The 27,928-nt window shown below is 40.9% G+C and overlaps 1 long non-coding RNA gene across 1 annotated transcript in view; it reads right to left on the reverse strand.

Annotated features, from left to right (window-relative positions):
* The window catches only part of LOC106492219 (uncharacterized), a 60,179-nt gene extending 43,860 nt beyond the window's left edge, over positions 1–16,319 (reverse strand). The window contains exon 1 of the long non-coding RNA XR_001293950.2: positions 16,051–16,319. This is a non-coding gene — a long non-coding RNA (uncharacterized lncRNA). The remainder of the gene's footprint in view (positions 1–16,050) is intronic.
* Between the last annotated feature and the right edge of the window lie 11,609 nt (positions 16,320–27,928).

The raw sequence follows: 27,928 nt of genomic DNA on the forward strand, positions 1-27,928 counted from the left end.
GCAAAGGGCCCACATTTTCCCTAGTCTTCCTTTTGCTACTGATGTATTTGAAGAAGCCCTTCTTGTTGTCGTTGACATCTCTTGCCACATTTAATTCCAAACAGGCCTTAGCCTTCCTCGTCACATCCCTGCATACTCTGACAACGTTTCTATATTCCTCCCAAGTGGCCTGTCCCCCTTTCCACTTTCTGTATACTTCCTTCTTCTGGTTGAGTTTTGCCAGGAGCTCCTTGCTCGTCCATGCAGGTCTCCTGCCCTCTTTGCTTGATTTCTTACTCACAGGGATGCAGTGATCTTGAGCTTGGAGGAAGTGATGCTCAAATATTAACCAGTTCTCTTGAACCCCCCTTCCTTCTAGGGCCATAACCCATGGGATTCCTCTAAGCAGGTCCCTGAAGAGGCCAAAGTTTGCTCTCCTCAAGTCCAGGGTTGCAATCCTACTTAGTACCCTGCCTCCTCCTCGCAGCATCCTGAACTCCACCATCTCATAGTCACTGCAGCCAAGGCTGCCCCTGACCTTCACATCTTCAACCAGTCCTTCTTTGTTTGTTAGTACGAGGTCCAGCAGCACACCTCTCCTTGTTGGCTCCTCCACCACCTGTGTCAAGAAGTTGTCACCAATGCTCTGCAGGAACCTCCAGGACTCTTTGTGCCTAGCTGTGTTGTCTCTCCAGCAGATATCAGGGTGGTTGAAGTCCCCCATGAGAACCAGGGCCTGGGATCGTGAGGCTACTTCCAGCTGTCTGTAGAAGGCCTCATCGACTTCCTCATCCTGATCAGCTGGCCTGTAGTAAACACCCACAACAGTGTCACCCATGCTAGCCTGCCCTTTAATCCTTGCCCATAAGCTCTCGACTCGCTCTTCATCCACCCCTAGGCACAGCTCAATACATTCCAGTTGCTCTCTCACATAAAGAGCAACTCCACCACCTCACTTTCCTGGCCTGTCTTTCCTAAAAAGCATGTAGCCATCCATGACAGCATTTCAGTCATGTGAGCTATCCCACCATGTCTCTGTATGGGCAATGAGATCATGGCCCTGCAACCGCACACATATCTCTAGTTCTTCCTGTTTGTTCCCCATGCTGCGTGCATTGGTGTACAGGCATTTCAGGGAGGTGATCGAGCATGCAGGTTTCCCAGGAGGGGTAAAAGAGGATCCTCCATAGCCACATCCCATGCACACTTCCCTGGCTGCATTCACCTGCTGGAGGCGTCCTGACTTGAGCTGTCCTTTGCCAGCTACCCTGGCACTATAACTCTCCCCTTCCCCAGTCTGTCCTAGTTTAAAGCCCTCCTTACCAGGTTGGCCAACCTGTTGGCAAAGACCCACGTGCCCTGCTTGGTGAGGTGGATCCCATCTCTCGCCATCAGTTGTCGATCTTCAGACAGGGTCCCATAGTCATAGAAACCAAAACCCTGTTGCCAACACCAGTGGCACAGCCAGTCATTACCTTGGAAAATTTGTCTCCTCCTCCTCTCATCCATCCCCCTCACTGGCAGGATTGAGGAGAAGATGACCTGGGCTCCCAGACCCTTGCCCACCATCCCCAGAGCTCTGAAATCCTGCTTGATGGTTTCCAGTTTGCCCTTGGTGTCATTGGCGCCCACATGGAAGAGCAGCAGTGGGTAATAGTCCGAAGCGTGGACAAGCCTTGGCAGTCTTTCCATGACATCTCTCACACAAGCCCCTGGCAGGCCACAAACCTCTCTAGACATGAGGTCAGGTTGGTAGATAGATGCCTCCATCCCCTGCAGCAGGGAGTCCCCCACAACAGTCACTTGCCACTTCTTCCGGATGTTCCGGCAAGGTACAGGGTCTGTTGTCCCAGTTGCTTCCCTTGCAGCCATGCCCATCTCCTCCTCATCCTGGAGGGCACTAAACCTGTTCTTCAGCTGCAAGTCTTCGGGAGGAGTAGGAGCCTTTCTCCTCCTATGAGAAGTGACCAACTTCCAGCCTTCTTCTACAGTGTTATGATGTACCGTTTCACACAGCACAGAGCCCTCCAGCAACTCTACTGCTGTGGGGGGTTGGGACTCCTGAAGCTGTACAGTCTATCTACTCTTTCTATCTCCTGCTCATCCTCTCGGATGCTACGCAGCCTACTGACTTCCTCCCCTAACTCCCTTACCTGACGACATAGCTCATCAACAGCAGCACACCTCCTGCAGGAGAGCTGGCTGCCAGCCCAGGCCTCCCGGAGAGGCCCCAAGCACTCCCTGAAGCCTGAGACCTGCAGAGCTGCATCTGCTGTCAGAGGGTCGGTCTGGGTCCCAGCCTCTGACACAGCAACTCCAACAGCCACTGGGGAACACGCTCTGCAGCATGTCACGACCATACTTGAGGAAGTGTACACCACAGGGCACAGAAACAAAGGTACCTTCATGCACCCTTCTGCACAAACTGCTAGATATGTTCACTGCCTCTGTTCACTGCACTCTGGGCCTGGCTCTTATATAGGCCTCTCCCTAGCACTGGCTAAGAGGGTGCTTGACCTGCCCTAATCAAGGGCCACCTGGATCAAAGGCCCCAACTCCCTCTGGTCAGGGGCAACCAAAAGAGCTCATTAGCAGCAGCCACTCCTAGCTAGAGCTTTTTCCCAGGAGAAGTCAAGGCCTCCTGCAGTTGTCCTTGCCTAGCTTCCCCTTTCCTGCTTGCAGCAATCACCTTCTAGTTCCTTGGGGGTTCTCAGAAAGCCCACAACTTCCAACAAGATCCTCAAGTTCTAGTCAGAGCCCAAACACTGCTGCGCAAACTGCTGTGTCACTCTAGAGTACACAGCAGACCAACCTATATCCAACCCATATAAATGTGTCTGGAAGAAAATTCAGTTTGTTTGATGAAGTACTTGAAGAAACAACTCATCTAACAAGATTTCTACCCGCATCATGCCTCCTGTTGGATCATGCTGGACTGTGAAATACAAATAGATCTGAGTCAACTTTATGCCTCTAGATAACTATTCTGTAACATGGTGAATGTTTCACTGTCTCTCAGGCATCAAAGCACCTGGCAGAATTAAAATATGTTCAGGCTATCCTCAAAACTCTATTACTTGTGATGAAAAGATAAATCAAAAGTTGTCTTAAAACTGATGCATTAATACTTTTTAAATTGTTCAAAAACACATAAGGTGTGTCCTCTCAACCAAGCAAAGTCCATGGCCTTCAGTGGTTTTTGACTGCTTGTTAAATCAAAGGTGCAAATATGAGTCCTTTGTCACCAAGTGCATTCATGTCATTCTGTAGAATTGTCACATGAAGATGGCACAAGCCGTTAAGACAAAGTGATTGACACATCATCTTAACTACCCTCTCAGGTACTCTTTCTGAGACAATCAATTTGGATGTTCTATCTCATTAAATTTCACTATTTTGTTATCTTATATTAGTTGAAAGAGACGGTCTACAGTGTCCTTGAACTGAAGGTATTTAAAGATCATTCTCACAGACAGGAATCCTGATCAGATAAGAGTCAGGCTTGCTGCAAGCTGTCAAAAGGAAGGAAAAAAAGGTGAAAGAAAATTATCAGCCACATAACTGACTGAGGGACGCTGAGATCTTCAAAAGGGTGCCAAGTCCTTTCTTTATATAACATTAGACAGAATCCAACAGCAGCCTGTAGTTACAATATAACAAGTTGACACAAGCATGCTATGAAAAACAAAATGTGCTGGAATACTAAGGTGTTACACTAGTAAGGCTAAGTTTATTGGTCTGCTGCTTTTCTATTTGCTAAGAATAAATTACTGCATTAATAACTCTTTATACTTATTCTACTGGAGATTATATGATTGCTGATAAAACTTTTAACTATATTAGCTACACTACACTAATTGCATTAACTGGCATTATAAAGTTAGCATATAAATACAGTGTCCTTGATACACACATGGTAAGATTGCACGTCTCATTAAGACTGATATTGATGGAATAATGCCACACTATTTTTATCCAAGCCAGTATTACCAAATAATCATGACCTCCTGTTTGAAGTCTTAAAATTTAATATTAGGTAACAGAATTAAAACAATCTTTTTCAGATGCAAACATAAAGCAAAATTTAGACATGCTCTTAAATAAATTAGAAGTTAAGCAAGCAAGGACAATTTAATTCCTATGAGGCCCTCATCCTGAATGAGACTGAACCAACATAAATGGTCCAGTAAGCCTAAAATAGCAGATCGGGGTCTGTTCATCAGAACAACTGGCAAACATCAAGTTTCCTCATTTTTATTCCCAGTTCTGTGGACCTCTGACAAGTAACAGTGTCTCATTCTGCACTCACATCTACTTTGACTTGCAGGAGACCTTAATCAAGCCAGACCATGGACTAGAGGAAAACTGAGAAAGTACCAAAACTATTTTTTTCCACACTTCCCTCCAAACATAAAAATATAAGAGAACACTGAGCTGGTCAAGAGAAGGGATGACAACGATTATGGGCTCTAGCAGATGTCACCTCATGAATCTTGCTTTCTGGTGGCTTCATTTGTTGGCTCCTACACCTGCCCACTTCCACGTTCATAGCAGGAGCATCTCTGCCCCGAGCACAGGCTAGTTTGGGGTCTGCTCCAGTTGCCCTATCCTCAGTGTGCAGGCCTCTCACAGCCTGCTCTGAGCCAAACGACTGTCTCCTGTGAAGCCCACGCTTTGAACGCAGGAGCCAAATGCAAGAGTTCAATCATCTTCATCCTGAGCACAGGCAGAGTAACCTTCTGTTTGAGTTAGGTACCTCAAGTTATTATTGTGAATACCTGTACTTGTGCTGCAGTTCCTCCTTTGGTAAAATAAGAAATCTAGCACCTCTTCATCTTGCAAGAGTTTTGTGAGCAGAATCACAATATGGACTGCAGATGCCCAGGTGCAACCCCACAACAACAAATGCTCTGAATAACTAGGCAAGAAAATACAGTTTCCTTTAAGGACAGCTATTTTTTTAGCTGAATGTTCCCTTAAAATACATGACCTTTTTGGTTCACCTAATAGCTGCACTAAAGCAGTGAAATTTCTTTTAGTCAAGCTCTGAATGGAACAACATTGAAATCCAATATTTATTCATGTTACAGCATAGTAATTTGATATGTAATAAGCATTAAGGTAAATATAATTCTGTAGTTGACAAATCTAAACTTTGCTCTATAGCTCAATTCTCTGGAGGAGACATGATACTTGACATTTAATTTGAAAAGCAAGGTAGCCTGACAGAGAAAAAAACTTTTCCATGTTGATAGTAAAAAAAGCAGTGATGCATTTTATTTGATACAGTGGATTTGCTTGGCTTTATTTTCTTAGTTTAATAAGCTCATCTCATAAAAGTATAATGAAAATAGAAAGATCATCTATCACAAGAATGGATGGGTATGCATTTTTTTATTTGGATCCTTGTTTAGAAAAAAACAGTTTCCTTCCTACTGTTAACAATAAATGTAAATTAAAGAGTATGAAATTGCCTAAAACATCACAAATTCCCAAAGGGACATCATGATGCTTAAATGTCAATGCTAGATTAATCAAGAAGCTGAATTTTCATGATGCATAATTCTAAGATGAAAATAACATTATTTTCAATTTGCGATATTAATTACTGTTAAGTCAATACAACATGCAGTGCCTTGACAAAGAAAATATTCTTTTGCGGGTAGAAATTCTGTCTTTTTTGATATTGGCAGATCAGTTTGGCCCTTACTGGTAAAACAATTTCCCGTCTGCATGAGTAAGGCACAAGAGACAGGATACTGGTGATAATATCATACACAGAGATTTTAGTGCATTCTCACCGGTGATACTGGGATGGCCCCATCAGGGCTCCTTGCACTGAGGAAAGTTAAAGTGAAGAAAAGTTACCCGGTTCATACAGCAGAGTTTAGCCATCATTTTATTCACCACTGTTCCTCCAAGTTCCCTTCCCCTTTAGGACTGCCTTATCCTCTTTTCATTGCCAGCAAGCAGAAGAGACTTCTCTCCATTTGGAGATGGGGAGCCAAGGCACGGAGACAGTCTGGGGCATCTATGTTAGTGCTTAGTTGGTATCAAGAGTGTGCTTTTGAAGTGACCCTCCAATCTGCTCCCACTCAACCATGCTTTGGTTCACAGTCTTCAAGAGCATTTACAAGAGCTGTTTCTGTTGAAAGCAAATGAAAAGGAATGCTCCAGGAACACCCCTCATGTGTTCAAATCACTACCAGGTATTCATTCCTTGGGAGCAGACCAGAGCTAGTACAAAAAAAATAAATAAATAAAAAAAATTGGTCATGCAGCCTTCAAGTCTCAGTTGAGGCTTGAGGATCCACTCGCATTACACTGCACTACTTGCTAATGCAGATTCAGCCTCTGGGACCCAGCAGAAACTTAGATCCTGGTGTCCACAGCCCCACGCTAATGCCCTACTTACTAGTCTAGCCTCTACTCAGTCCCTAGGACAGCATGTCTACTGGATACAAAGCTCTTCCAGCTGGACCAGGCTGACCAGGGCTGACTAGACTAGCTTCAGCACCACAGCAGTGTATGTATGCAGCGAGCAGAGTTCATCCTAGATTGGGTGTCACTGCACAGCAGAGCACTACACCACATGAATGTGACCTAAATGCCTTGAGATGATGTACCAATGTTTAGCAAACAGGGTAGATGATGCCTGAGTTCATGGTGGGTGGCAACCTGCTTGTTTGGAGCAACAGTTTATAACCATTTTCATTAAGTCGCTATTACACATAGCACCTTAGCAGGCCCATGTGTCCTCATTCCCTTCTCCCCCCAGTTATTATAGGCACATATAAGAAGAAAGTCTCTTTCCCAGAGGTGTTCTCAGTCCAAACAAACAAGAAAGAAAAAAGAGACAGATCAGAGAAACAACTACCAAAGGAATGCAAGTCTGCGGAAGACTTGTCAGCATTGCCTAGTTCTCCTGATTCCCAACCCAAACCCAAAGATCTCTGGTGTTCAAGACTGCGGTGATAACACACAATGGAAGCAGAGGAGAAGGAGAGCAGCAGTGACATGAACAGAGACAGATATCCTCAGACTAAATAGGGAGGCTTTGGAATTGGGTGGCACGGGACACAGGAATTACTTAGGAGCCCACAGCTATGGCAGCCCATGCTGCTAACGAGCACCAAACAGACTACTAAATTCCTCCAGTAAATTGACCCTTAGATTTACGAGTTCAATTATACTAACACTGTGGTTCGTATCCTGCTTAGAGGATCTAAAAATAGCTCCAGACATTAATACAGCCATGGTCACTCCTGCTGGAAGTAGTAACTCTGGACTAGAAATATTAGCCTTGAGTAGTCATTTATGCCAGCCTACTACCTTTGGGGACTTGCCATAAGTGAGAGTTTCACTCCAAAAATACAGCTCAGAGATCCTATTCTAATGAACTACTACTTCACTTGTGTTCATATTGCCCTTATATTTTATTGACTGAATACATTATTTCTTTCTCTTTTTTTTTCCAGTGTTGCAGTAATATAAATCCAGGCATTCTATAGGAGTCAGTCGGGTTGAGAAATAGAAAATCAATTATTGCATCTGCAGGAAGATCAAATAACTTCTATTGCTGTCTTTCAATGAAAAAACACAAATTTTTGTGGTGGTCTGATCAGAGAATCTTCTTCTTTTGGGACATGAGAGAAAGTCTATGATCTCTTACCTGTATGTTAGGCATAATTCAGTATAGAGAATTAGGAAAAAATTGATTTATCACATTCTATTTCTGTATGACAGTATAATGGAATAAATATATGATGGTTGGTATAATGTTGATTGTGCCACCTTTATTCACAGTAAAGAGTGCTAACACATTTAGTACTACTAATCTGTAAGACAAGATGGCCTATGTTGGCCAGTACTGTATTCTTACAATGTTAAATCAATAACTATGCATCAGCACAAAGGCTTACAGGTACTGGTTGATGAAGTTTCCTCATTCACTCCTGTTTCTCAGCATGACCCCATATGGAGAGTAGTGGGGCTGCAGTTTTCTCCTGCCTGCAGTTTGACATCAGCTCAAGAGTATGTGTGAGGGCATTCATGATCTCTTTTAGTGACTAGCCCCCAAAGAGGTCAATAATTGCCAGCAGAGCACAGAGGACAGCATTTATAGTTAAACTTGAGAATCTTTATACCAAGGCAATATTAATGCCTGTTGTAATCTGGGGCCAGCTGCCTTGTCATCTCTGGTACCATCTAGCAAGAAAGGGCTCAACTAGCGGGGTAGCAATGCTTCAGCAGACAGAAACTACTGGGGTTCAAGAGCAGGGAAAAGTGTATGAAATGAGGAATGCTGACTGGTACAAAAACAGACTCTAGAGCTAAACTCTAACCTCATCACAAATAGACCTCATTTATGTGTATATGAGCTGTAGTGCTCTTTTTCCCCGGCACAGTCCAAGTTGTCCTCATCAGCTGTTTCTCAGCAGCTCCTAATTATTCCTCACCTACTCTGAACTTCTCCCTAATTACTCTTTCCCTGTCTCTCCAGGACTTCAGCAAGGATGACAATGCCATTTGCAAATCTGAAGTGCCTCTGAGCTCTACAGTTAACCTTTTGTGCACTTCTCTGTCCCTCTGAGGTTTTCACATTCTTGTGAAGTCTAAATTTGAAAATATCTCAGCAAAGTCAGTTAACTGAAGTCCATTGTTCACAAGTTGACTTGAGGTTGGAGAAGTAGGCTGTACAAGAAGCTCTGGAGAAGTTGATTGCATTTTTGTTATATTAAGACTCAAAGAGTTTTGGTAGCAATAAATGCATCTTCTTCCAGCACACCAGGAGATCACTTATTTTCTCCTGAACAGCTTCTCTAAACTGTTAACCTTGCAAAAGGAAAAGTCTCCAAGGACTAATCACTTCCTTTTATTGCATCAGTTCATACATTTCATTCTCATTTCCTTTTCAGACCTATGTTTCCTAATCTCACCTGTTATCTTCCTTCGCAGAGTGACACTGACTGATAGGAAAGATACTACTAGGAACAGTCTTCCCAGTCTTCATAATATTCCAGTCTGGACATCTTTCTTCCCACTAAGCAAAAGTATTCCCTTTACAATATTTTCGGCCTGGTCTCAGGTATGACTGTTGCAATAGAGATGTCTGTATGTTAATACATGCTAACAACATGCTAATACTTAGGCTTTGAACTTTGTAAATATTTTCCTTTCAGGAGCTCTCCAAGGTAACAACTGCCATATGTAAACTGTAAGGTTAATCTACTTTTCACAGCCTCATCTACAGATGTTATCTGTTCTGCCTTGTTTTCAACTGCTCAAAGAAACACCCAAGCTACAAAGAAGCTAAACAGGTTTTTACTAGCAAGCCTTCTCCGGTAGCTAAGTCAAATCCAAGGTGAATGAAGATAGCTTAGCCCTTAGAAAAAGGGCTATTGTCATTGAAAGCAGGCCATGTTAACCCTGTTAGTGCATATTTGTTAATGGGTAAGGACACAGTAACTACAAATCAGTTGGCACTCACTGTTAGACCATGGTCTTAGAAGATTGCCTGAGCATCCCCACACACAAAGCGATGCAAAATGAAAACCTGAAAAGATTTGTTACACCTCCAACAAAAGGGAGGTGCACACATCCCAGCTGCATCCATCCTTCTCCCCTCACCTCTTGAAGAGAACAGCTTTGGAGTTCCCATTACCATTACCACTGCTGAAGAACAGCAATAGGATTTAGTTCAGTCTGTCCTGCTTCACTGCTTCCACTGTAATTAGATCAGGTCCAATGAGTCCTTTTCCTAGGATGAGACCAAAATAATTTGTTTACAGGATATGGATGACTTTCCAGTTGCCTTTCTGCATGCTAAGAGCAGTGCCATCATGGCTTGGCTGGGTTCTTTCCTTATGTATTTTCTGGACTAGAATATCATTGACGATGATTTCAGCTACTCCCAGTCCTCCTGGCACCCCATGATCCTTGTCCTCAAGCACCTCTTGCACATGTGATATACCAGGGAATTCTCCTGATGCACCATCTTCTGCATGGACCACAGAAAGTGATTCCATTGCTGTTCTTTGTTCCTGTTTCTGTTTGTTCTTTGCTTGTTATCTCTTTGTTCTTCATTGACTTTCATCTGCCAAGATCTGAGCTTAGTGGGCAGATACTGCTGAATAAATAACAGCAAGCCAGGGAGGAAGCTTGGATACTAGACTCCAACTGCTTATATTTGGAGCAACCTAATTAACTCCCTCTAAAGCCCAGGATCAGTCTGGGAGAACTTTCCCTGCAAGGGCAGCTTTCAAATAGTAGCATGAGTGAGATTACACCAAGTTTGGTTCCCTCCACCCTGTGGAGTCTTCCAACACTACTTCAGCAGGCTCCATACTCTCAAACTTCCCTGCAGGCTCTCATAACATATCTCAGAGCATACAGCACATAGCCTCAGTATCATGCTATTAAAACACCACGTTGGTGGCCTGTAACACAGCTCTCATATTGCTTCTGACATTTTTAATGAAAAAAAAATACATTGTATTTTAGGGCCACCAGGACAGCACAGGATACCCATGCCAAGTAGCATGTATCAAAAACGTGGCAACTCCACTCTAGAGGAAACTAAGCACATGGAGATGAGCCAGTTTATGCTCAGAGATCTCTGTGACCCGTTAGAAAATGAAGACATAATGTAGAGAATCAACTGCTGTCTGCTGCTTCTGTACTCTACAACCTGGATTTCTGTTTTAGCTCTTTTATTTGTCTCTATGGACTTTCCCAGTATCTACTGAATTGTATATATTTGGTGTGGACAGTTGAAGTGTGGGTAGCATCCAGGGTATTGAGTGACTGGTACGATCCAAGAACTCACTAAAGTTAACAAGTGGGCCCAGCTTCACCTCTTTAGAAAGAGGAACACATCTTCCAAACATATGCATCTTCTAAGCACTTTGTAGTCAGCATTCAGTCAGCCCAGAAATATTCTTATAGTCATCACATAACTGTTTCCATAGATCATCTTTCTGAAAGCATGAAGGAAACATCAAAAAGATGCTCAAAACAATTTTGGAAGCATTCAAGATTAAGATGACTTGATCTTTCAACAAATGATCCCAACTTAATACTAAGCATTTATCATTAGACAGAACCAAATACAAGAGAGCCCTATCCAGTTAATATATAATCTTTTCTACATCCAGAGAAGAAAATAGCAAATGTAGGTTGAAATGTTGGTTAGACTCAAGTCATTTCTTAAACTGCTTTTGCTCCTTTTAGATTAGGTTGTCACAAGTGAAGGACACAGCTGGACAGACAGGTAGGACTGATTAAACTGTCACATGCCAATAATACATTAAGCTAGTTTAGCAGGACAGGAGAAGCAGAGTGGCAAGGTTGCTGTCACTGGTGCTGTTTCACTATGTATGGTCACGAATGAAGCCCCTGAGGAAAGCAGGGGATAAACATGAGGACATAAAGCCAGGGGAGCATGTATTATGCATATACAATTAGGGGAAACCAGTCATTAGTTGAGGACGTAACTGTAGGGACACAAAGGATAGTAATGTAACCCTCTTCTCCCAGAGGATGTAATTCTCTGCCTTTTTGCTTTTGGAACAAATCATTTGCTTTAAATCAAAATGGATACAAACCACATTCACAGAAGCGTAGGCTGACAGGTCACAGCCACAGTCTCCATCTTTAAAATCTCATTCATATTAATTTTCCTGACTCTTGCAGAACAGAAGGACAAGACCAATAACAACCCTCATTACTTCCTTCATATTTGAGGCAAAGATAAATGGAGCACAAAAGATCTGGAATTTGGGTTCAGCTAGAAATATGTCTCTAGAAGTGAGGATGCTTATAAAAAACAACCTCCTGAAACAAACAAACAAAAAAACAAGCTGCAGTAATTTTGCAAGATGCACTTCCCAGCATTTCCCCATGCAAAACTGCTGAAAGCTCATACATTTCTCAGTGTATTTCCTCTTTCTTTTCTGATGCTAACCAGAAACAAAGCCTATACCTACCTGAAAAAGTATATGCTGTGCATAGCTCTTCAGTCAGTAGTCGTGGTTATAGTGCATTGTTCCTCTGTTTCTTTCTAGCGATACAATAGAATCTGATGAATAGAGATGCACATTTACCTCATTTACGTCTCCCTTAAATTACTTTTGCTTCAGCAGAAATCCCTTGAGCCTGAGGATTCACTCTTGACCATCATCACCATAAGACCTTCGGGCTTCAGCTGAGTTAATTCTAATTCACAACAATCAGCATGAAAGCTAGATCCTACCCAATTGCTTACCTTCAGTCTCTAAAATGTCTGCTGCATTTGGTAGGATATGTAAAGCAAAGACCAAAATAAAGCAATGAATGCAGCAGTTTCTTTAAGTATTTTTTTTACCTGTTTTCAAGAAAAAAGAGGGAGGTTGTGGTACCAACACACTGGCTTCTGTTTCCTAAGCTAGTTTCACTCTGATACAAAACAAGATCAGGACAAATATTTTCCATCATGGACAACTAAATGTCAGCAAATACACAACTGAAGCTATTGGAGCTAAGAACATTTAAAGTCAGGCAATTCATTTCAGTGTCCAGTCATAGACATTTAGGGCATACTTGTACTCATAACTGTCCTTCCCCTGTGCTGAGCCAGCTGATCTAAGCCCCCTCTAGGTCATGTGACCATGTCAATATATTGTCTAGACAAGTAGTGTCCATTTTCTGTTTACTTTTTTCAAAAGGGCTGTCTTTGGCTCCATCTGCAGCTAAAGACTTCTGCCAGTATCAGCATGGGCATGTGCTCAGCTGTAGACGTATTCCTGAGCTTGAGCATTCAGCTACTTCTCCTGATAGGTCTAACAGAAATAAAGCATCGATCTGACTTCACTCTGGTATTAATTCTCTCACTGTGCATGTATAAGCAGCCTTCACCATGGATACGAACACTACTATTTACATTGCCCTTTCTCCAGCTCATGAGCCATCCAAAACCCTCTGAAGGCTATGAAAGGACTCCCACTGGCTGCAACGAGCTCCAAACAAGCTGTCTGTGATATTCAAACACTTACTGGAGTATATTCTTTAACCAACTTTCCCTTCAGTCTTTTATTACTGAGAATATTAACTTCTAGTCCCAGTTACTTTAAGTTTGCTTTGAACCTTTGAAGAACAGAAAGTACAATGTGTTAATCTGACTGGCACTGGAACTCACGCCCACAGATACCAGTTCTCTGAGTCCCATGTCTGAAGGTTACTAAATTTTGATTTGTTTGTGACTTACAATGCAAAGATAGAATCTGCAATTATTCTAGCTAGTTGCAGCCTGACATCTTTTTATATGTTGCTCTTTTTATCCTAGGACCGTTCAACATTTTGTTGTAAACAAATAGTTGCTATGTGGGAAATAACTTCCCACAGCATCAGAAGAAACAAGACATTGTTATCCCATGACAGTAGGGAAGATAAAGCATGTCTATACACAGCACCACAATACAGCAAATTGAATTAGTCTTGCAGTTCTAGCCCCCATCTAACAGCCCCCTGATTTTTACATTACTTGGAGAGACACGGAGCGATAGGCTGTCCTACATCCATCAGCTTTCTGCAATGTTAGAAGTAAGGCTGCACTTTCCTTTGAGTTGGGAAACAAAGGCGACAGGACGCTACATGCACCAAACGATACCTGTTTACACCAAACTTCAAATGAATGCCATATTTCTGAGGCGTACTGAGTTTAAAAAATGGGGGGGTTAGTAACTGATACAGAAGAGAAACAGCTGACTCGTTGTTTCAGGAAAGTGTTCAGCAATCGATTAATTGCCTGATCAATGCAGCATGATCTAGGCAGCTTAATTGAAGAGAATTAGTACTTAAGAAGCTCATATCTCCAGAGGGGGACCACTGCCAGTAAAGTTAACAGCCTTTGGAAATAAAGCTACCTCATTTGATTTAGAAGGAAAAACAGTGTGAAATGAGATATAAGGACATCACAGATAATTGACATCCAGAGTGATACACTTCAACAGGAAGGCTTCAGACTGAGAATTTATTGACAGCCACAGACTCTGGTGGCAAGAGTGCTAACATATATATGTTCACATTTAGAACCCATCAGCAGGAAGATATGAATTTTTTATCATGCCATCACAGTGTTGAAGCTGATTTTCCTGAAAGGAATAGTACTCTTTTAAAGAATAAAGAACAATTTCTCTATAGGTTGTTGGGTTTTAGTTGCACTCTTGCTACAACTACTTGTTAATAATCATGTGAAACAAGTTACATTAAATACTGTTTATATTAGGCAGAAGGGGGCAGAGGAATATGCACCAGCAGGAGAGAGGGAGATAGATGCGGAGAGAAAATGACTGCAACAGAGTAGTTGGGATGCTAACAAAGAAAAATGTTCTTCTGGATGCATGTGGATGTGAATCTGAAGAGTGCATGGACCACTTGTCCCTAGTTATAACCTCTAATCCTTTGGTACCCAATAAAACATGATGCATACACCACCCTTAGCAATCATACCTTAAAAAAAAGCAAATAGAACAGTATTTTGTGTAAATTTTGGAGTTCTTGTAACTTGTCTGTCACATTGGGCTCCCAGAAGACCTTTGCTGGGCAATATTTAGTTCCCTGTCAGGTTATCCTGGAGTTAACTGTTCGTCTGTTCAGACAGAAGTAGTTCTGGCCTGAGGAAGGAGAATTATTCTCTGCAATTAAAATACCTTTAATTCAGATAGGGCTGTGATCAGTGAGTTAATATACCACGGGGGATTTGGCAAGATGCTTTGATCAGAACTTTGAAACTAGGCACTTTAATTCTGCCTACATCCTTCTTGCAGTCCTCGGTCCGCTATCTGAGCTAGCCTTTTCTTGTTAGAGGCAAGAGCATGCTTAGAAAAAGAGTGGCATCCAATATGTTAACCCTGAATCTATCCAGAACTTGCTGCACAACCTGAGCCAGTCAGTTTTTCCCATTCTGTGGCCCACTGTGGAGCTTCACTGATGAATTGACAAAGTTCAAGTGAAAGATGTTGTGAGAACTGATCTTTACTACTCAGCACTGAAGTACTGATCTTTACTTCTCTGCCTTCCTTGAAAAGACAGGAGCATTTTCTCACAAGAATCCAGCAGGCTACAGTGAAAGAAATCTATTGCTTCTCCTTGCAAAATAAAAAATTATTTTGTAGGAAGAAAAGTGCATTAGACCTTTGATAGGGCTCTAGGAGCTGTTAATAAACTGTTCTACCTTCACAATCAAAGGACTGATCTTGTGAATATTTCTACAGTACTGCCTAGATTTGGATCTAGACCAGGAGCCAGATAAGTAGACAGGCTAGAATATAGATTATTTCCTTTCATATAGGAATTCATTTACCTCATACTGCTGCAGGGCATTTCTGATTACTTGATTACAATGATGTGGCAGGAAAACTTGGATCTCACAATCAGCGTGTGAGTTAACGTATATCAGGTGAGCCCAGGTAACCATGAGCATGCCCCTAACTCATGGTAAATGCAAGGTGGATAATTGCAATATCCCACAGCAAAACAAGGTTAGGCAAAAATGCACTACTTTATGTTAACAAAGTATAATTAATACCAGCTAAGTAGGAGAGCAGGGAGAGTGACCATAGCTCAACTAACATACTGACGTGCATCACTCGTTAAGCCATCACAATATCAATCATGTATGGGCACAGTAAGTTCTATTAGGGCATAGGAAGCTCCACACACAAAAGAAAGGACTCTAAAATAAGTCATTCTTCTCCTATCTCTTTTTTCCAGCCTGACTTTTGATAAGCCTTGTGTGTCCTTTCAGTTTCAGCCACGTGTGGCAAAAATCCAGTTGTTTTTATCTTTTTAAAGGTCCTGAGACCTATTCTGTTTTGTTACACTCAAAATCTGGTTTATGAGTAAAGAAGAAGCACATCTTATACATGAAAAGCCAAGAACTTACTGTCAGAATAACTGAAATCATAACAGTCCAATCATTATTAGTTCAGATCTGATTATTACGAAAAAGAATACTTCTATGCAGGAAAAATTTCTGTAATAAAATAATAATGCAGTTAAAATTGTTATACACACAGTTCTTAGTTTCTATACCTTTTCCTGGTGTTATCTACCCTTCCCCTGCTCCACTGGCTTTTAACGTTGGTAACTTCATTCTGGTGGTGGGGATAGGGAGTGTTACAGCAAGTCATCACCATCTGGAGTCCTTTCCAAGGTGGAATATGATGCTTGTTTTGATGGTTTCTTCTTCTTCACACTAGGATCCACTTGATGTCATTTTTACATGTTTGCTAACATGCTTTTTCTTTTCTTCCATTAGTCTGCGGCTCTACGTCACATCCGAATTTACTATATATGGTGCCCTTTACATATGTTAGACACTATTTCTTTGCTCTCTTTTCTGCCCCTAAAACCAGTTTTGTCAAGCTCCAGGTCTGCATTTCTTTATCTGGCCATTGGTGAGTTGTTTATAGCCATGAGGCTTCCAAAGCTAAGCCAGTGGCATCTCTTATCATCCCGTGCGGTTACTCCTCTACACCACATCCTGTGTCTCCACTTCTCAAGGCCTCTGCTCTCACGCCAGGCTTGTGTTTCTCTATACCACATCATTATGTTAGTCATAAAGCCATGGTGGAGCCATACAAAGACAAACAAAAGAAACACAGATTTAGCCATAGACACCTGGTCTATTAGAAAATTTGCTGTTACAGCTACAGCAAGTAAAATAAAGCTTCAGGCAGGTCAAGAAAAGTTCAGACAGAGTAAGCCTGACATGCCTCAGTCCTGAGGCCTTGCAAACTCGGCACAAAGCCTGTGGCCAGTTACTAACAAATGCAATATCATATTACAGGTCTACATAGTTACAGTTTTCGAGGGGATTTTATTCTCAGTCCACAAAGTGTATGTCAGAGCCCCATGTAGAAAAGCAGCAGAAAAGCTAACCCGAGCATGTCAATTTAAGACAGTCTTCAGAAGCATCCAGCACTGTCGAGACACATCTAGGGAGACACTTAAAAGATCACTCTTTTTTGAGTGGATTGGGGCCCTCATTGTTTGCTAATAGCCGTACCTTATTGCCTCTAGCTACAGCTGTAAATGCACAACTAAAAATAGAATCAGGTGATATAAAAATGAAGGGAAATATACACCTTAACATAAATTACCTTGCACATTTTTACCATGCAAGACTTGCTATGGAAGAAAGAGCAGACCTGATATGCAAGAGTTAATGGCCTCAGGATATAAATATCATCTAGCTTCCTTTCTTTGCCATTTCCAGCCAACAGCTTCAATCCTGCAAGCACGTACTTACAATGTACTTAGTATCATACATTCAAGTGGTCCCAAGTGTAGTAACAGATTCTTCAGCAAAGTTATCAAAAATAGTAAGGCTTCATTCTCAAAGGCTGGCTAATCTTCAGTTCCTGTTGGAAGATGATGCCAGCCGGGAGTGTGATCCATCCAGCTGGGTGCTGTACCACCGCTTCCTGTTCCAGGCACCATAGCTGAGCCCTTATGTGAGCAAAATCATCTGCTTCTCAGCAGGATTTGCCTCTGAAGTGGAAAAGAGGTTCGAGGCTCTTCATTTCTCCATTCTCATCACCATACTAACAAGACTGTAAGACAAGACAGATCTTGTCACCCTGTTTCAGACAAGGCATCTCAACCGAAATGATTGTGCCTGGGCTGTGAACCCAGGTGAAAACAGGCACATACCGGCTTGCTCAGGGCTACCACAAGCCAAGGCAGGCTTTAATGTGAACACATTTCCTCAGTATTCCTCTGTTCAGGCTGACTCTTGTCTGCATTTAAGTCATTTCCTACGGGAAATAAAGGGCTATTGCGCAGAGTATGAGGTATCGAACGTCAGAGTAAATTAAAATTAAATGGGGCCTAATTAACACTTGTGCTTTTACTAGGTTCATATCTGAACAAATGCACTAAAATTATGATAAAGCTGAGTATGCTGCTTAAGCAGAAACCAACAGAGAGACAGTGTTCTTTCTGACTGAAATCACAGTGATAACTTTATTTTAGAAAAGCCTGGCAGAGGGCTTGCGACATGGTACTTAAAAACATTACTGCAAGAACCATGCCCTTCAAACACACTTGCAAACTATTTTACCTACCTGTGTATTCTTTTCCTAGGTGCCTCTTCACCTCCTTGGTTAATACATTAAAACATCACAGTTAGTGCCTACACAAATCACTTTCGTCAAGTTGACATCGACATATTATCATGTCATGATTATTTCACAGCTTAACCTTGTGCTTCGCTCTAGCAAAGAATCCAGATATTCAAACTGAACAAAAGTATCCTATCTTCAATTTTGCTTTCTAACCAAGAACCAAGGTCACTTCAATCTTGCTGGACTGGGATAACTTTTTTTTCAGCACCCCAGTGTTTCAACTTGAGCAAGTCTCTGGCTTAATGTTTTTCTGCTTGCATTTCTACAATATTAAAACTTTCAGTGTGGTCAGTGAAGTTTATAATATCCTTTTATCTTAGGTAAACTGTCAAATGTCCAGTAATCACCCGCTTGTTTCTACCAGCAGTCCCTGTCCCTCCTTTCCTTCTGTTTTTTTTCACTAGACAAATGCACTGGAAGTTGAGCCTGGATACCGGAGCAGGTAGTAAAATAGTAATAAATATATTTTCAGGAAGCTGTGGCTGTAAGGACTCCATTGCCTACGAAGTCTATTGTAAATTATGCATTGCTGTTTAGTATCCTTGACATTTTTAGTAAGTGCAATAAAACACCTTTATAGAGTTAGAAAGAACTGTATGTCAGCTCAAGGGAAAAAAAGAACAAATGAAAGACATAATTGTTTTATCTACAATAGATTTCTTTAGTAGATTACTACCGAAATGGAGAGACTTTTCCCCTGTCTACTAGGCAGGATTAAAACCTGGAAGGTTCCATATTTCATTCAGCCAGACATTGGATTAGAAAATAAGGTGCAGAAGGGAAAACCAAAGAAAATTGCAGTTGCTAAGTTCACAGCTACAGCAAGGAGTTATATTTGCCACCATTTTAAAAGTAAACAGAGGGAAAGGAGGGTGAGGATGGTGCAGGTATCAAACAGCAGCTCTCCAGAAGTCAATCAGCATCACCTAAATCCCCAGAAACCTTTCTGTGCAAAAATCCAGGGCTTAAAATTTGTCTTTGAGAGGATAAAAAAATCACAGTGTTGCTCAGAAGGAGAGATAGCAAACTAGCTAACAGACAGACCTTAGATTTCTATCTGCTCTGAAGCATAAGCGATGTTCTGCTCTCCTTGGTGATCACTGTCAAAAGAGCCACTCCGCTCATAAGGTCAGGGCTGCAGAAAGGTCCAATAAAGCAGGTTCTCCTTTCTGCAGGCATGATGTGAGGTTGCATTTTTACACGTACCGTTAAACACAACCATCAATCAGACTGCATCATCTCTGGCTACCTGATAGCAAGAGCAAAGTAAGCAGCTAGAAATCCAGTTCTTTGTTTTTGCCTTGCACTTAAGTTTTTTTTCAGTTTTGCTGACATTAGAGTAAAAGAATTTATTGTGTTATTACATGTAAAATCAGTTCTCTGTATCCTTTTTGAGGCAACTGTTTATTTACCATATCTTTAATGGCAGGCAGCAATTCATGCTTTTGGGCCCAAAATAAATGTATAATAAGGTTCAAATTATGAAAATGAACTTTAAGTTGTTTTCCTCTGTTTCCTTTATAGAAAAAATTACCCTGACTTATTTTACAAATATCCTTCCAGTAATTTCTTCTACTGCTGAAGAATATTTCTGGCCTGCATTTCTGTTTCTGGCTTAGAGGACACAGTCTCTGAGACAGGATAGCAAGAATTAATTTGTACTAATTCAAAATCCTGGACCTGGTGAATTTTTACTCTGCAGTTACGAAAGCTGCAACAGAAACGCGTCTTATCAAAACACTGTGTTTCTATACATGGTGCTTTTCCCCCTAAATATCATTTTTATTTTACTTGATGGCAAATAAAACTTCCAGATGTGTATGATGCAGTGCTGCCTTCCTGAGTGTGCAGACAGCCTGAAATGAGAGTCCTATTACAGCAGAATTCTTTATGCTACAGAAATCCCAATACAATCAAGAACAAGAGGGTCTTTTTAAGGGAATGGCCAACAAAACTTCATCCTCCCTACATCCTGCTCAAGGGACGACACTCACTGAAAGGTCATTACTTACCTGTAGTTGTATTTTAAGTGGGAAGGACGTTGTGAAAGGTCTTGTTGTTGAGGTACTCTAAGAGCACTATCTCAGCACCTGAAAGAATTCAGGCTTGACCTACAAATGTCTTCAAAAGCCGGCCACTTGTTTATGCTTGTTTATTCATTTACATAAATAAGAAGCACACTTGTACAACAGACGCATCTCTTTTGTGCTGCTCCCCACACACACACACACACACGCTCATGAGGATTTAAAAATACCCCAAGTGAAATCCTCACTTGAATTTACCCCAGAAGTCAAAGTCTGAAGGAAAAGTAGTGGACTGTCTTGAGCGTCTGCTTTACACTGGCTATAACCTTCGCTCCAGTCCGGCAGGACCAAGCAAGCTGCTGCCAAGCTGACCCAGGAGCCCCATAGCGCGCAGCGAGCCTTTGAGCAGGGGACGGCTGGGTCCAGCTGGGTTGAAGTGCCGGTGAAGTAACTTCGTTTTAAAGAAGTCAGTCTGCTCTGGATTTTGCAGATATTTCCATGCTTGCCGTTGCACTGCAAACCAGTGGGACGCGCTAGCTCCCATTCAAAGACGTTGTAGTCTTTTAACGCTCGTCGTATCAAGCTCAACGCCCAGCTGGTGAATCAGTGCTTGTTCTCGGCGTTCAAGTGAGATGATAGACACAGGCAGGGCAAGGCCAGGGCTGTGCAAGGGCCCAGCTGAACCCTGCTGGGGGCAGGGGCTGCCGGCAGGTCTGCGTCGCCCCTTCCTGCGCCCTTCCTCTCCCCAGGTTGCGGATAAATATCCCGAGGAAGCGGAGGAGGCTGTGTTCACGCTGGCAAAGACAGACCATAAACCCACTCTGCTGTAGCAAGATTGAAGTAAAATGACTCATCCTTCATAGTTATTTCCAGAATCAAATAAATGCCAGGTGGTTTTAACAATTGGCCTGCATTAAGCAGTCAAACCTGGAACTTTTGACGTCTAGCGTCATTCAGCAATGTTTTGTACTTGTGGGGTTTTTTTCCCTTGAAAAGTTGGGTTCTTTTTTTTTTTTCTGAGGGTCTCATCTCCTTTGATGAAATGAATGCCCTTCATTTTTAATTCTCATTTTCAATTACGTTAAGCCTACGTGTTAACTGGGGAGATAAAAAATGATTATTATTTAAATCAGTTTTTACTTCAGTGAAATGTGTTTTGCCTTAAAATAAGCCATTTGAAATTATGAATATCTGTACTAAAGTCTAAACTAATGTAATTACATTCATTTAAATTAAACTAAATGTTTACTGCTGAAATTTTGAAAGAAAAGCAGTCCGCTGAACTGGTTGAAATTACTGTCTCCTTACCTGAAACCAGAGTTTGCTGAAGTTCTAAAATATTTTGGCTTTTGGATTCTCTTTTCCAAGTGAAAAGGTAACATTTTCTTAGTTTTAGTTTAATAACTAAATCAGTTCAATAACTATTTCCTTCAAACTACAGATGGAAAAAGTAGAATACTTCCTCTGGTTTACAATGAAAAATGTGATGAGAGCTGATGTGATCCAATAGTTTTAAAATCTTGAAGGGCATGATGACCAGAAATAATAAGGGTTTTTTTACCTAATTAATGACAATACTTCATTTGTTTATTAAGTAATTCATTTTAAATATGAAACATTCTCATTAACTTTTTTTTCCTGATATGCAGCTCACTGAAGGTAGTTTTATTAAATTAATCATTAAAATGTTTTTGTGCATTTAATTGAATTTTAATTTCCATTTAAATGCAATTTGACACAAATTGCACATAAAACATTAATCACTTAATAAAAAGAAAATGTATCATTCATCATCTTAAAGGATAATGAAAATATTAGAAGTAAGGATCAGAATCAGTATATATTAAGCTACATTACTATTTACAGACTCATGCAAAAATCCATATATATAATATGTATATGTGCATGTATGTATATATATATCCACACATATATGGTATATATATACGAATATTGTCTTGGTTACCAGAAGAATACCAAATTTATTCTAAAGATCTATTCATTCTCAAGTCAGGACATTTTAATGGTTATCAGCAAGGACTAACCTGTCTTTGATAAAATAATTATAAATTCAAAACAAGATTATAATAGATTATTTAAATCAAGGCTCATTTTTTACTGATTTTAATTCTTATTAGAACTGGCATTTTAAATCATTTTGAATTAAATTAATTCAGTCAAGCAAGGACTTTATTGTCATAAAAGTTTCTAACAGATTTACAGAAAAATTGAATTAGAATACCATTTACTCAAAATCCATATTCAATTCACAACAAAATAATTAGAATTATTTAGAATTTTAGAACTATTTAGAATTAGACCTCTCTCTTTTAAAATTGCTGTGCAAAAAGAAAACGTACTTTGGTTCAAGTTAGCATATTCCAGAGGCAGGAACCGCGATGTTCCTGAAGATCCCACTTTCCAAGTCCTCCTTTGTCCTATATATGATATAAGCTTGTCTAATGGAAACATTACTTAATATATATTTTCTGTTAGAGATGGATGTAAAACAAAAGAGGAAAATGTAGAACCAAGTTATAATCTGTCTTTACCACATTATGGTGGAGTAGAAGTGTTCAAAATGAGAATAACCAATTCACCCATTTATCCAAATTTGGAACAAGCATTCAGAGCTCTTGAAAAACTGGCGAAAATGGTCAGGAAAAAGAAAAGGCTGCGGTGCCTTGTGAGAGTAGGTGCTCCACCCGAACAAGAGTAATCCACAGCACACGCATGAAAGGGGAACAGCTGGTTACAACACAGTTCTTCAGGGAACAATCCATATATTATAGTGGATCATGATCTGAAAATAAATCAACAATGGCATGAACAAGGCAAATAGAAATAAGAGATATAAGCAGGAAAATACTCTTGCAGAACACAGACCACTGACATGGCTTCAGCTGGAGGGTTTTCTCCAGTTTTTCACTCTGCACTTAAGGAAAGATCTGGACCTCTGAAGAAAATGCAGAGGACAGCAATAAAAGGAATCTGAGTTCAAGAAAACAAAAACCACAAGAAAAGGGGAAAAGGATTCAGGAACATTTAGCCTAAAGACCAATGAGTTCACCCCTCTGTCTCTAATCCTCACCTGTTCTGGAGTCAGTTTCCTAGGAGTTACAGGTATTCTGTCCCATCAGACAGTCACACATCCAATTCTGTAATATTTAGTAATTCTCAGTAAGCTAGTGAGAAACTAAGATGTGATTTACCTGCCCGAGCACAGACATCTACAATGCAGCCACATTTCAGGCTGCTTTGATAATCATAGGGACATTTGTCCCTGTGAAACATGCCCTACAAGTACACTTTTCTGGTCATTGACTATAAAGGGAACTGAGCGTGACTAGCTCAGGTGTAGATATTTACCTGGTGGATACCTGGTGAATAGAGATGAATCACACCCTAAGTTATGCAGGACAACAGTACAGGAAGAAAGTCCCTTTAAAACTGGAGATTTTATAGAATTAGGTCTTATATTTGTCTCTGGTACTATCTGGTAATTGTTGGTACTATCTGGTAATTGTAGGTTCATCTGTGGTACCACACTGTACACTTTCCCTTTACAGTACAGTTAATACCAGTATCAGTCAGTCTAAATATAATTAATAAACACAAAGAAATGATGACTTACTGAGATTCAAGAAAAATAATAGGATGGAATTTGCAGTTCATCTTCTATTTAGGAAGTATCAGCCAAGTAGTATGGGATGTGCTGAAATGAATGTTAGTTTAAGTATCGTCCAAATTATTAAGCTCCAGTGCTTCAGACCATAAAAGTCTGGTCTGTTGGGAGTTAAATGGCAGTTTCTTACTTGAGAGATATATTACTAACTGGAACAAATAAGAATGAACATGCAAGAAAAGTCGAAAAGGATCTGAAGAGGTTACAGAAGTATTGGGTTTGCTGTTATAGAAAACAAAGTATACTAGCCTTCAAAAATACAGCAAAGAGGTTAATCTTTTAGAAAAAATGTAACTCCCAGAAACCAGTTATTTATCTGAAATGTAAAAATTGTTATCCCTTTTAATATCTCCTCTTTGAGAGTGATCAGTGCAGCCAGATACTTGCCTAAACCCCCAAACCCAAAGTTTATATATCAGAGCATTCCAGAATTGAGAGTCACTTAGCATTTCTCAACTATTGTAGTGGTTTCAGCCTGAGAAGAACAACATGATTTAGTCTAATGCCTGCATTGTTAACAGATGATCAGATACAGGTTCAGAAGGTGTCAAAATTAAGCTATGGAGCTAAAAAAAACCACCCCAAACTGCTTGTATGAGAGCATTTCAGCTGAAAACTTGCCCTACTCTTAAGCACTACGTATGGGGAATGTCATCTCATACAATAGTTAAGAATAACCCACAGCACATGCTTCCCTACCATTACTGAGGCTGGGAAAGAACAAGTTTGAAAAAGTGGATTGAATACAACAGCTGTAATAAGGGCCAGGCACATATTGCACCCTATTTAGGATCTGTTCTGAATGCACAGTGCTATCATGAACCTAAGACTAGCAATAGTAGGTCATACCTAAGGTCTTTCATTGCAAGTAGTTAGGATGCTTAGAAAAAGACACGGCAAATCTAAAGTGATCCTTCCCCAGTATATCTTCTCCACTTCTGGCTTCCCTATACCTTCAGTGATATAGGGAATTCTTACATCATTTTTTTTCATTCATAACCTGTTGTTTAACAGACATTGAAAGATCCATTTTCTATGAGTTCATTTTATCATTTTTTTAAATTCTTTATATTGGTTGGCATCTAAAATAACTTGGCGCAATGATCTCCACGTTTTAACGACGCACTTTGCGAAAAAAGCACTGCCTGGAGTTGTTTTTGAATCTGCTGCCTGGCAATTTCATTGGGTGCCCCCTTAACTGAAGGCAGAGACTCATTATTGTCTACTCTTATTCTCCTTGTCCTTCTTTGTTTTTTAGCCCTCTATTGCATCCTCACTTAGTGATCTCTCTTTCAACAATCTCTTATGTTCTTCTGCTATGCAAAAAACTGCATCCATTCAATACCTTTGACCATGCTTGCTACCATTCTAGATACCTTTTCTTTTATCTACTGTATCAATGAAAGGAATGACCCAAACTGCAAACATCATGGGTTTCTGCAATAGCCTGAGGGCTTTTCTTCTCTTTGTTTTCTTTGTCTCTTTGACCTCAGATTCTTTGTCTTCCATTTGCCTTTGTACTACCACTAACATTTGAACTGATATGATTTTTTTTAAACTTTTTCTCTTCTCTGTTCATCCACTTAAGATGCCTATCAAAATCCTCATTCAATATTAAATTAAATTAATGCACATGACCTCTGCTTGGGATTCTGTTGTTCACTCTAAGGCTTTCAAATTTTTAATTTCTGGTCCAAATGGAAATGCAGGTGCCTGCATAACAAATCTAAACCTACTCACAAAGGACTTCATTGCACAGATGTTTTGGATGCAGCCCACAGATACCAGGGTGATCACAGATGAAGATCACTGGTGCAGACAGTTAGTAACTGTTGTTCTGTGTAAGGAATTTGCACAATATGGCTCTAAAGATGTAGACGAAGAATATCCTGCATCATACTGTGTACATTAGGGTACCTCCCCTGGCTTCAATACTCTACACATTATCACAACATCTGGGATTTTGATCACAAGACCTTTAGCGAGGCCTGGTTGACTGGTGTGCCAGGTCATCAGATACTTTAGCTGGTTATGCACATTCTTTGGTAGGTGATTTTTCAGATACAGCCTTTTTTATTTGCAGTTTGTATCTCTGCTTATTTACAGTAATGATGACAGAAGTGCTGATACTGGACCTAGAGACCATGAGAGAAATAATTCACTTGGGAGGCTGCCATACCAGCATCATCATCTTTCATTTAGTTAAATGTGACTTTAACTATACCTTTAACCTGGGTATCTTCTTTCATTTGTCTGGAGGCACAGCAGTGGCAGAAGTTGGATATTTTGCTCCAAAGGGAGACAGAATGTTTGATACAACCTAATAAATGTTTCCTTTACCTAATCTGTGGTGGGTTGATATTACACACTACTTTCTGAAAATGCAGTACAAGAGTATCCCAGTGCAGAACAACAGTCTGTCTCTGGAGGCATCTTCTGAGCATCCCCATTCACTGAATACAATACACCTTTATCAGATCACCTCCCAAAAGCAGCCGTACGCAGCTCAGGCTGCTGAACAACCACCACGACAGCTCTCCTAATAGATAGCTCTGTAAGTGTACCCAGTGCTACACAAGAGGTGAGCTATGCCACACAAATTATACGGAGTTATGTTCTTTCTGCAGATGACTATAAAATTATATAGGCCTTTTTTCCATAAGGGACTTAACTTGCCTTCTGCAATGAACACAAATGAATCATGAGGACAGTGATGAAACTGATTCTTAACAGCTAATTGCTTCACAGGGGAGAGATCACCTTTGTGGAAAAAAAAGGGGGGGCCTGTAAGTTTAATACAAAACCAATACCTCTTAAAGCCTAAATAGAGGTTTACTTCCCTGATACAGTATTCTGTGTCCTTTCTTCCTAATGTCTTGCATGTAAGCTAGCCAGCTGTTTTCCAGGCTCAGGAAGTATCCCAGCCACACCTGAGTTTCTTCCAAGACACAGTTTCTGTCTGTGTTGCAGCACGAAGTCAAACAGCTCCAGAATTTCCTGTTTTTTCACTCGCTGTTTCTGTACTGTTGTTCTTTTAGCCATTTTGGGGAAAACTTGGCCACTTTGTGGCTAGGTGTCATAATCAAGATCTCCCAAGTTTCTGTGCTGGTCATGGTTACCACCGGTGTGTCTGGCCATGGGAGAGGAGGGACAGCAGTAGAGGGTGACCCCTGGTCTCCCACTCTGCAATCCCATGTGCAGCTAGTTGGCTTAGTCAGGGAACAGGAGAGAGGTCACAGCACTGGAAAAGGGAGATCTATAATGTTGAGCCTTGTCCAGATCCATCTGGACCCCAGACCATTCTTTAGAGTAATGACTGTCAAAATCCACACAATATTCCCAGAAGGCCGGTGTGGGCTGGCATACCGGAACCACTTCCTTGCATGCCCTCTAGCAGCTTTGCAACGCAAAAGGGGGTTAGCTTGGGCTTCACTTTTCCTGTCCAGTAGAGGAAACGGTGAGAATTGAGATAACCCTGAGTCCTCCATTTCAACCCTTTCTTTTGCACACACATACACACATTCACTTACATACAAACCCTTGATAGTCCCATTCAGACTACCCCCAAATATCACTGTACTCCCACCCACACAAGCTGCTGCAGACAAAGAATAGAGACAAAAGACAGAAGAGCCTTAATCCTGCCTTATCTTTATTGGCCACAGCAGATACATGCAGAAAGTAACCTATATTTGAAGAGCTGCAGCAGCTTTCTTCTGGGAGTCAAAGGGACCTAGCCACTGACTCATCCTTCCTTTCCCATGTTCCTCTTGGCCCCACACCTTGATATGCCATGCCATTAGAGCAATAATGCCTTTATTATTATTCTCCTTGCTCTGTATGTCTGCTTGTGTACACCATGAGGATTCCCATGTCCTCACAAAAAACTGCTGCTTCCCTACAAAAATCAATTTCCCTTAATGGCCCAACAGAAGGTCTGACCTGATTCCAATTGACAAATTTATGGGGCTTCTGGGAAATAAAAATAAATGACCTCAGAGGTCAAGGAGCAGAGCAACTCCAAAATTCATTACTCAAGTTTGGAATGACATACCATCTGCTATTGCCCA

The sequence above is a fragment of the Apteryx mantelli genome, chromosome 1 (genome assembly GCF_036417845.1).
Source record: "Apteryx mantelli isolate bAptMan1 chromosome 1, bAptMan1.hap1, whole genome shotgun sequence".
NCBI classification, from domain to species: domain Eukaryota; kingdom Metazoa; phylum Chordata; class Aves; order Apterygiformes; family Apterygidae; genus Apteryx; species Apteryx mantelli.